General features: G+C 47.1%; 1 long non-coding RNA gene across 2 annotated transcripts in view; it reads right to left on the reverse strand.

Moving 5' to 3' along the window:
* Positions 1-10,688, reverse strand: part of LOC131823609 (uncharacterized) — a 42,604-nt gene extending 31,916 nt beyond the window's left edge. For both annotated transcript variants that reach the window (XR_009350610.1, XR_009350609.1), the window contains exons 1-2: positions 10,564-10,688; positions 3,659-3,674 (exon numbers count right to left, since the gene is read on the reverse strand). This is a non-coding gene — a long non-coding RNA (uncharacterized LOC131823609). The remainder of the gene's footprint in view (positions 1-3,658; positions 3,675-10,563) is intronic.

Genomic DNA, 10,688 nt, shown 5'->3' on the forward strand with positions numbered 1-10,688 from the left:
GTCTGGTTGAGCTCTCCCTACGGCTCTACTGTTGGGAGAAATCTTTGTCCTGTGACACACAGCAGTGACCCCAGTAGCACACCTTCTCTTGGCTTTTCCTCCTCCTTTTTTTTTTTTTTTTTTTAAGATTCTATTTATTTACTTGAGAGTGAGACAGAGAGAATGAGAGAAAAAGCATGAGAGGAGAGAGGTCAGCAGGAGAAGCAGACTCCCTGCCCAGCAGGGAGCCCGATGCGGGACCCGATCCCGGGACTCCAGGATCATGACCCGAGCCAAAAGGCAGTCACCCAAACAACTGAGCCACCCAGACGCCCTGGCTTTTCCTTCCTGGTCAGTCTCCCAGCTCTCTTCCTCCTACTCCTTGGGGTTACGTCTGGCGAGGACCACTCCCTTACCAAACTGTGGGGAGGTTTCTCGAAGCTCTCTTCCTGTCCAGGCCTTGTCCTTGTCCTGCTGAGCCCAATTTAGTAAGAATGCCCTGACCCTTGACACTTAACAGAGTTCCTCCTAGTAACTGTCCAACCACTGATTCCTCTACCTTGCCCATTGGCTATAAATCCCCAACTTCCCCTACTGTATCAGGAGTCAAGTTCAAATTTTTCCGCCCTCCCTGATTGCAGTACTCTTGAATAAAGTCTTCTTTGCCTGTTTAACATTGCCCCCATGTGGGTGCCTGCATGGCTTTTTGGGTTAAGCCTCTGCCTTCAGCCCAGGTCATGATCTCAGGGTCCTGGGATTGAGCCCCGCATTGGGCTCTCTGCTTGGCAGGGAGCCTACCTCCCCCTCTCTCCTGCCTCTCTGCCTACTTGTGATCTCTCTGTTAAATGAATAAATAAAACCTTTTTTATAAAAAATTGCCCCCGTGGGACTTTTCTTTGGCACCCCATGAGGAAAACAAGGCACAGAGAAGTTAAGGAGCTCTCCCAAGGTCACACAGCCAGGAAATGGAAGAGATAAAGCACTGGCCAGGTGATGGCCCAGCACCAGAATGTGCCCTCCTGACGACCACACTAGCCCACCTCTAACAGTTAAAGGATTTTCCGTTTTAAATTTCACCTACTTAGACCCAGTTTTATATCCCCATAGCTCCCTAATACGAACCCAAACAGCCTTCTTCTGCCAACTTATTTGAATAACGTGTGTAAAGCAGAGAAAAGTGACAGCTTGAAACTATCTAATTTTACTTACAAATAATTGAGGTTGATTCATGCTGTTTTCTCTGAGACCTTCCCCCCACCTCCAAAAAAAAGTAAGAAACGGGTACTCTGATTGGTGTTGCCCAATGCCAACTCTGTCACATGTATCTGTTACAATTTCTACAACTCTCCCTCGAAAGCAACACTCAGAAGCAGTCAGTGGCAAAGCTAGAGTATAGTAAATGAGGGATATTCCAAGAGAAGAGAAAGTTCACTTTCCAAAACAGATGGAGACAGAAAGTTCCGTGTTCGGTGTTAAGAAGTTCATTAACAAGCCAAGAAAGAAAGGAAGGGAGGGAGTGCAGGAGGGAGGAGAGAAGGAAAGAGAAACACTAAGTTGCTATAACAGACACCCCCGAAACAGGGCAGTTTAAAGAACACAGAAGTGGGTGGCTGGGGGGCTCAGTTGTTTAAGCGTCTGCCTTTGGCTCAGGTCATTATTCCAGGGTCCTGGGATCGAGTCCCACATGGGACTCCCTGCTTGGCAGGGAGTCTGCTTCTCCCTTACCCCTCCCCCTGCTCATGATCTCTCTCTCTCTCTCTCTTTCTCACCCTCTCTCACACAAATAAGTAAATAAAATCTTTAAAAAAAAAAAAAAAACTGAAGAACATAGACGTATCCACCTATGTCAGGTGATGGCCCTCAGATGTATGAGGCAGGGGTGTGTGCTGTGCCCCTCTGGTCCCGTGGGGCCCATGTTCTTTCCATCTCCTTGCTCTGCTACAGTGTTCAACTCCTAGGGCTTCTTTAACAGAGGGCCATGTACTAGATGGCTTAAAACATGAGAAATTTCTCTCACAGTTCTGGAGGCCAAGAGTCTGAAGTCAAGGTGCTGGCAGGGCCATGCTCCCTCCAAAAGCTGTAGGGGAGGATCCTTCCTGGGCTCTTTCCACTCCTGGTGGCCCCAGAGGTTCCCTCCACATCCACTCCAACCTCTACCTCCGGCTCCACATGGCCTTCTTCTCTCATTTGTCTCCGTAACGTCTTCTTGTTACAAGGATACCGGTCATATTGGACTAGAGCCCTCCTCTTAAAGACCTCTTCTTAACTTGATGATATGTGCAAAGCCCCTATTTCCAAATAAGGTCACTACCAAGGTGGGGGAGGGGGTTCCCACACCTCCAACCAATTTTCCGATTCTTCGGACACCAACTGGGTGTCCAACGATTCAAATGAATTCTGACACTAACTACCCAGAATTTGCGTCAGACCCCATGAGTTAAGGGCTCAGTGTCACAAGACTGTCCCCACTTTGGATGCCAATCACAAGTCCCAAGCTTCCCATACTTCTGAAAAGCCGTCTAGAAGTTAGGAGTTCCTGCAGTGCCCTACTTGGGTCAGTAATTTGCTGGAACAGCTCATATGACTCGGGGAAAACGATTTAGTTACTATTACTGGTTGACTATAAAGGATATCATGGCTATAAATGAGCACAGATGAAGAGGTACACACGGTGAATTCTGGAAGGGTTCCAAGGGCAGGGGCTATGTCCTGTGGAGTTAGGCGGCACCGCCGTCTTGGTACCCGCATGTGCTCACCAACCTGGGAGCTCTCCAAACCCCATAATGTAGGGGGTTTTATGGAGGTTTCATGACGTAAACATGAGGGATTAAATCACTGGCCATTGGTAATGGCCTCAACCTCCTGCCCCTCCTCCTTCCCCAGAATTAAGAAGGATGAAGATGAAAGTTCCAACCCTCTCTCTAATCATGTGGCTGGTCTTTCTGGCAACCACCCCCCACCCTGAAGCTACCTAGGGCCCCCCGGCCCCCAGTCACCTCATTAGATTAAAAAAGACTCTCATCACTCTGGAGATTCCACCAGTCTTAGATGGGTCTCGTGTCAAGTACGAGGAACTAAAACCCAATATTCTAACAAGAGATGCTTCTATCACCGCTATCACTCAGGAAGTTGTAAGGGTTTTAAGAGCGCCGTGCCAGGGACCCCTGGGTGGCTCAGTTGATTGGACGACTACCTTCAGCTCAGGTCATGGTCCCAGAGTTCTGGGATCGAGTCCCGCATCGGGCTCCCAGCTCCAGGGGGAGTCTGCTTCTCTCTCTGACCTTCTTCTCGCTCATGCTCTCTCTCACTGTCTCTCTCTCAAATAAATAAATAAAATCTTAAAAAAAGAGAGAGAGAGAGAGAGAGAGAGGTAAAAAACAAAAACAAAAAACCCAACTCTGTGCCAGGAACCGGGGACATAAACCAAATATACACTTTTTAGATCACAAAATTACAGTCACATTCACGGGTACCAGGGATGAGGACTTCAGCTTATCTTTTGGAGGGACACAATGCAACTCATAAAAGCTGTCACCAAGGACACTGTCCCCACTGCAGGACTAGTGCTGGCCTGGGGGGATACCTGTGATTCTAGCTCCAGAAAAAGGAAAGAAAGCACAGAGGAGCATTATACCTGGTGTTTTGAAGGCCACAACCAGACATGGCACATCTTACTCACCCCTGCTCATTTTCCACTGGAGAGACGGGTGTCCCACGGCCACCAGCGAGGTAAGCAGCAACAGGTCCATCATTATGGAAGGAAAGCAAACAGAAACAAATTTTTGGAAGACAGCTGCCATCTTTGCCAAAAGGGGGGTAAGAGGCAATAATTGAATAAATTCAAACCTGTGTATAATTTTTTGTAAGATTTTATTTGACAGGGAGAGATACAGCGATAGAGGGAACACAGCAGGGGGAACGGGAGAGGGAGAAGCAGGCTTCCTGTGGAGTAGGGGGCCCGATGCAGGGCTCGATCCCAGAACCCTGGGATCATGACCTGAGCAGAAGGCCGACTCTTAAGGACTGAGCCACTCAGAAGCCCTCTGTGTATCACTTTTTTGAAAATTGTTACTTTGAATCACTTGATTTTCAGAAGAGTTGCTGCAGACTGTAAGGAGAGTCTCCTGCACTCTGTGGCAGTTCCTTAGTTTTTTTCTTATTTTAAGATTGCCGGTAACAGGGGCCCCTGGGTGACCCAGTCCGTTAGGCAACTGCCTTCAGCTCAGGTCATGATCTCGGATCCTGGGATCAAGTCTGTGTCTGGCTCCCTGCTCAGTGGTGAGTCTGCTTCTCCCTTTGCCCTTCCCCACTGCTCCCCGCTCCTATGCTCTCTCTTCTCTCTCTCTCAAATAAATAAAATCTAAAAAAGAAAAAAAAAAGATTATTTGTGATATATTTTGTAGACTATTAATACCTCAAATTGGTTTGTCTGATGTTTGTATCAGTTTTTATAATAGCATTTTAATTTTATTTCCTTTAACATTAACAGTCGCTTGCTTGCAACAGATTAAATGATAGACATGGTTTCCACATATTTTTCTAATAGGAATAAGGTGTTGACACTAAGATTTCAACACTCTTGCCTGTTTTCCCTCTAGCTATATGCTTTTGTGCAACTTCCTGGAATAAGAGTGTATTTGTGAAGGAACAGGTAAAATATTTTAACCATAGCTAAGGGTAAGGTGGTGCAAGGATCACAAGTTCTGAGCACTGTGCTATGAGTTTCACGTGTTTCTCCCCATTTACCCTCACTGTACCCTGTGAAGAGCCGGTATGTGAGCCATTTTGCAGATTAGAAAAACTGATGCTGAGTGGTGATATAATTTGGGATCAACACAGTCAGTCAGTAAGTGGCACAGGCAAGGTTTAAATCCCAGCTTCTCCACTATGCAGTGCTGCTCATCAATTATAACAGGACCCTTCCTCCTCAACCAAAAGCCAAGCACAAAATATGTCTGCTGTGTTTCTTCAAAAACCACGATGACCCAGTATTCATCTTCAAGGGGCTTACAATGGTGAACTGCCCCCCCCAATTCACTATCTCTTTATTCTATTTAGTAATAGGACTTCCTGGATTTTAGATTGGGGGCGGAATGCATGAGCCCCAGCTGGAAAGTACATTTCCCAGGAACCCTTGCAGCCAGGTGTGACTACGTAACTATGTTTGAGTCGATGTGATCCCAGCAAACACATGAGAAAGTTGGAGGTCATCTCCTTAAACACAAGCTATTTGCCCTAACTTCCTCCTCTCCCTTTCTGTTGGTTTGAACTTGGAAACGGAGGCAAACAAGCTTTTACCACGTAGATGAGGACAACCCCTAGGGGACAGAGGAACAATAAGATGAAAGGAATCTGAGGCCCCAGAAGACCTGGTAGAGCTGAGAAAGAGAATTAATACCCACCCCTTTGCACTGTGTTTGCTTTTAACGGAAGATTTGGGTCCACATGAAACCTGTGACATGCATTAAGTGGAATGACATTTAAAAAGGTTGTTATAAGCATTCCGTAAAGCCTGAAGCCAAGCAACCGGTTATTGTGAAATTATGTGCAGCAAGGCACATACAGAAACTTCCCAACTTAATGCAAACAGAAAAAGGCACCCACTCTAAGACACCAGCTAGAAGGTGCACTGTCCTCCAACTTGGGAAACATAGCTACCCTGGATTTCAGCCCCTGAAATCCTGACGGATTCCCGTTCTCTCGGCCAGGCACAACCCTCAGTCAGGTTGAGGGAGAGGTCTTGTATCTAAATGAATTTTATATAAAGTGAGTAGTTGTCAGGCACTGAGGATGTTTTCTATTTAAAGAAATTCTGCTATGAACTTCTTTGCAGAGACTGCTTTCCTAATGGAGTTAGTCACCACTGAGTCATTTCTGCAAAATTCAGATTCGTGATTTGGTCTAAGCACGATCTGGCCGGAGAAGTCAGATAAATTATAGATGCCGTAAATAAATTATAGAGTACTCAAAGGCAGAAAAGGAAAGAAAAAGTGACATGTGAAGGTGAATGGGATGGACTCTGGAAGTTCTTAAAGTGGTCTCCACCTGCCCTAATCCTGGCCGGGATCCGCCCCCCCCCCTCCCGTTATCATTTAATTAGCTGCAGATGCTCCTGGGGATAGGAAATCAACCTTTCCCCAGTTGGAAGTGAATGAACGAGGGGACGATGAACAACCGGAAGAAGTTTCACAGAGTTTGGGCCAAAGACCGACCATTAACGAACCAAAGGGACTCAGGGGCTTTTTGGCCCCGCCCCGGTTGCCCGGACAACCGGGCCCGACGCCAGGGCTGAGCCTCAGGCGTGCGCGCATGCGCCTTGGACCCAGCCAGGCTAGCTCCCAGCCAGGCTGTCCCCGCCCCCGCCGCCGGGAGCCTAGCCCAGCCGGGAAGTGGGATTTCAGGGCCCCGGGAGGGAGAAGCTCGTCTACACCCCCCCAACCTTGGTGCTGAGCGCCTTTCGGAGAGCTCTGGAGAACAACCCCCGCCCGCCTTCTAGCCCGGCCCCTTCCCTCAAAGATAGGAGAAAGTGCTCCAGTTCGGTAGCCCCTCCCCCAGCCTCAGTTTCCCCATTTGTAGAAGGTGGGTTCACAGCCCCTCTCTCAGAAGCTGAAGATTTAGAAAATTGAGAGCCAGGCGGCCTCCGTGGGGAGCGCTCGCGAGGCCTTTGTAGCGGGAGTGATGGGGTGAAGTGCTCTCCTAAAACAGCCCTAAGAGGTGGGTGTTATCATTCTCCCCATTTTACAGGGAAGGAAACTGAGGCCTAGAAAAGTGAAGGGGCCCACCCAAGGGATTCAGCAGGTGCCTGGCAGGACTAGGAAGGGAAGATGCCCACCTTAGGGTAACCCGACTGGAGAATCTGGGGTGAGCCTTTGTGGTTTAGCAGGGGTGGGGAGAAGAAGAGCAGGAAAAAGCAGCCCAGAATGACTGTACACCATCTGGACCATTATCAGGATGGGGACAGTGTTGGATTTAGGAGCCCAAAGATGCTAACCTTTGAATCAGTGCCTTTGCTGGCAAATTTTTCAGCCCACTTGGCATCCCCCACCATGGTCAAGGCAGGCTACCCAGTCTTCCAACCCGAACTTCCATTCTGGGTTTCGTGCCTCTACTGCAGAGTTTCTCAACATCAGTACTAGCGGCATTTAAGGCCAGATCATTCTTTGGGGGGCAGGAGTGGGGCTGTCCTGTGCACTGTTCGTGTTTAGGAGTTTATCCAGCCTCTACTCACTAGATGCCATGAGAGCTACAACCCTCAAATGTCACAACCAACCCAAAGTATCTCCAGACACTGCCAGATGTCCCCTGCGGGGGGGGGGCAAGAACCCAGTTGAGAACCACTGACCAGAGCCAAAAATCAAAAAGATATATTTGTCAGTTTTCACTAAATAGATTTTAAATTCTCTCACCATTGTTCTGTGCTCTGAAGTATATGCCATATTAATTCTCTCTAAATGATAGGCAGATTTTTTTTTTAAGAATTTATTTATTTATTTGACAGAGAGAAATCACAAGTAGGCAGAGAGGCAGGCAGAGAGAAGACAGAAGCAGACTCCCCACTGAGCAGAGACCCTGATGTGGGGCTCGATCCCAGGACCTTGAGATCATGAGCTGAGCTGAAAGCAGAGGCTTTAATCCACTGAGCCACCCAGGCACCTAGGCAGATTCTTAAAATAGCCAGATTTTCTGGAAACTAGTTGTCCAATTGGAGTTTATGAAACAGTGGATGGACAGTTCAACTGAGCAAACCAAGCACTGGCCAAGACAGGAAACCTTGGGTCTGTCCTTATTTCTGCCATTACAGGCCCCATGGCTTTGTCACTTAACCTCCTTGGACTCATTTTTTCCCCTCTGTCAGATGAAAATAGTGAGATGATTTCTAAGGACCTGGAAGCACTCAGATTCTTTTTTTTTTTTTTCTTTCTTTCTTAAGATTTTATCTATTAGAGAGAGGATGCCCAAGCTGGGGGGTGGGGGCAGGAGGGCAGAGAGACAAGCAGACTCCCTGCTGAGCACAGAGCCTGACCCTGAGCTCAATCCCAGGACCCAAGACTATGACCTAAACTGAAATCAAGAGTCGGAACCTTAACCCATGAAGCCACCCAGGCGACCCTTGAAGTGCTCAGATTCTGACAAGATCTTCCCCTCCCCTCGCACTCCTTGGAGTTATTAAGGTCACCCACCTCCCTCCCAGTGTCCTCTTCAGACTCTAATGTCTTTTGTTACTTCTCTCAGCCTCCAGGCTGGGACCCTCAGACACATCTTTCAGAGTCAGTTTTTCCAGGTTGTTGTTACCACTCAGACAAATTTAGTATTATTCCTGATTCTAACAAGTAAATTATGGTGGTGTTTAACACGCCAGTGGCAGGGGCTTGTTTGTGGGAAATTGTGGTATTTAAGCACCAGACACCCTGGTGTTTCCGTGAGGAAAAATAAAATGAAATTAAACACCGGCCTTGTAAAATGGTCCATGATGTGCTGCTAAATTATAGGAATGTCCCAAGCATCCACATAAATTATTCTGACCTAGTAGGATTCGTACAAAAAGACATAGATCAGCCCTTGAGTTAATTCTCTTCAGCACCCACCTGCCTTTCTATGCACTCTGCAGTGGCCGGGTTGGGGTAATAGCTCAGAAAATTCTATGTCCTCTCCGCAAAGAACAGGAACTTGAAATAAGGAATTGAGATCCTATTCCTAGAGAATGGTCTGCCCAGGACAATCCAACCTGAACCCACCAGAATGTAAGCTCAGGAGGGAAAAAAAAAGACGGATTTGCATACATGCTTAGAACAATGTTAGATACCTAGTAACACTCAATAAATACTTGTCAAATGAATGAAGGAACGAAGAATACCTGGCTTGTTTGGGTAAGTAATGAATAAAGACGATCTAAACATTTTTGCTTGGAGTTTGAGACTATGTTCTACAAAGTATTGGTGAAGGCGCCTGGGTTGTTTAGCGTCTGCCTTGGGTTCCGGTCATGATCCCAGGGCTCCCTGCTCTACGGGAAGCCTACTTCTCTCACTCCCACTCCCCTCTGCTTGTATTCCTGCTCTCATTATCCCTCTCTCTCTCTCTCTCTCTCTGTCAAATAGATAAACAAAATCTTTAAGATCTTAAAAAGAAAGAGAGAGAGAGAAAGAGAGAGAAGGAGGAAAGGAAAGGAAAGAAGAAAGAAGAGAAAGAATCTCTTTCTCTTTCTCAGGAAATATACAGACATTTCCCTCTCTTTTTGCCCCTTCCCCTCATTTCACACCTTTTTTCTCTTACCCTCAGCAGTACTCATTGGACAAAGCATCTCCTGCCTCATTGGGTCTGCTATGTGTGAGCAGTGCCTTTCTGGTGGGCTGTATTTACACGTGCTGTTGGTGGCCAGAGACAACACTTGGCCAGAGACACCAGAGACACCCGTTGGTGTCCTTATTATACAGGACAGAGGGTGGGGGTGGAGGTAGGGGCTTTTCTGTGTTCCCCAAACCTGATTCCTGCACACCGCCCTTGCCATGTTGCCCCTGGTCTTATCCCAGAAGTTTGCTCCCTATGCTTGCGTTTGCTGTTTGGAAACATCACCTTAACACACACAACGCCAAACAGGTGGATGCAATGAAGAAATGTCATTTGGGAATGGAAATTCACAAGCAAACTTCGTGCTGATGCCTTCTATCCCAAGGGGTCAGATCCTGTTTCTTAGCATTTTTATGTGTGTTTTTACTAGAATCCATCACAGAAGCAACAAAGGGACAGACTTCCTCTTAAAAAATGTCAATAGTACTCATTTCTTTTGGACAATTACTTCTTTTTTTTTAAGATTTTATTTATTTAACAGAGAGAGAGAGAGATCACAAGTAGGCGGAGAGGCAGCCAGAGAAAGGGGGAAGCAGGCTCCCTGCTGAGCAGAGAGCCCAATGCAGGGGCTCCATCCCAGGACCCTAAGATTATGATCCGAGCCAAAGGCAGAGGTTTAACCCACTGAGCCACCCAGGCACCCCTAGACAATGATTCCTTAAGGTGAAGAATCATCTGTAGTAAAAATCTGTATTTGTCCCAGAGGGTGATACAGGTAGGGGAACTCCAACCCTTTCATATTTCAGTTATCTCAACATAACAGTTATATCAAACCTAACTCCCACACATTTTCAAAAAATTTTAATTTGTCCTAATCATGGTCTTACAGGTGACATCCTGGATACAATTCTTTTCTTCGGGGCCATTTCTCCTACAGAACAATGTTTACTATCATGAATGGAAACAGTAACTCAACCTCAAGGTGTCCTCAATGCAGAAGACCAAAAGTTAAAAGTACTGGTTTTCTGGGGCGCCTGGGTGACTCAATGGGTTAAAGCCTCTGCCTCCGGCTCAGGTCATGATCCCAGGGTTCTGGGATTGGGCCCCCCCACCCCCCACCCCTGCATTGGGCTCTCTGCTCAGCAGGGAGCCTGATTCCTTCCCTCTCTCTCTGCCTGCCTCTTTGCCTACTTGTGATCCCTGTCTGTCAAATAAATAAATAAAATCTTTTTTTTAAGTACTTGTTTTCTCATTTAAACTTTGATAAACATCAATTAATTTATACAGTGTAAGGGGCACCTGGTTGGCTCAGTCGGTTAAGCGTCTGCTTTCAGCTCAGGTCGTGATCCTGGGATCTTGGGATCCAGACCCACGTCAGGCTCTCTGCTCACTGGGGAGTCTCCTTCTCCTTCTGCTCCTTCCCC

Source organism: Mustela lutreola, chromosome 2 (genome assembly GCF_030435805.1).
Source record: "Mustela lutreola isolate mMusLut2 chromosome 2, mMusLut2.pri, whole genome shotgun sequence".
Classification (NCBI taxonomy): Eukaryota; Metazoa; Chordata; class Mammalia; order Carnivora; family Mustelidae; genus Mustela; species Mustela lutreola.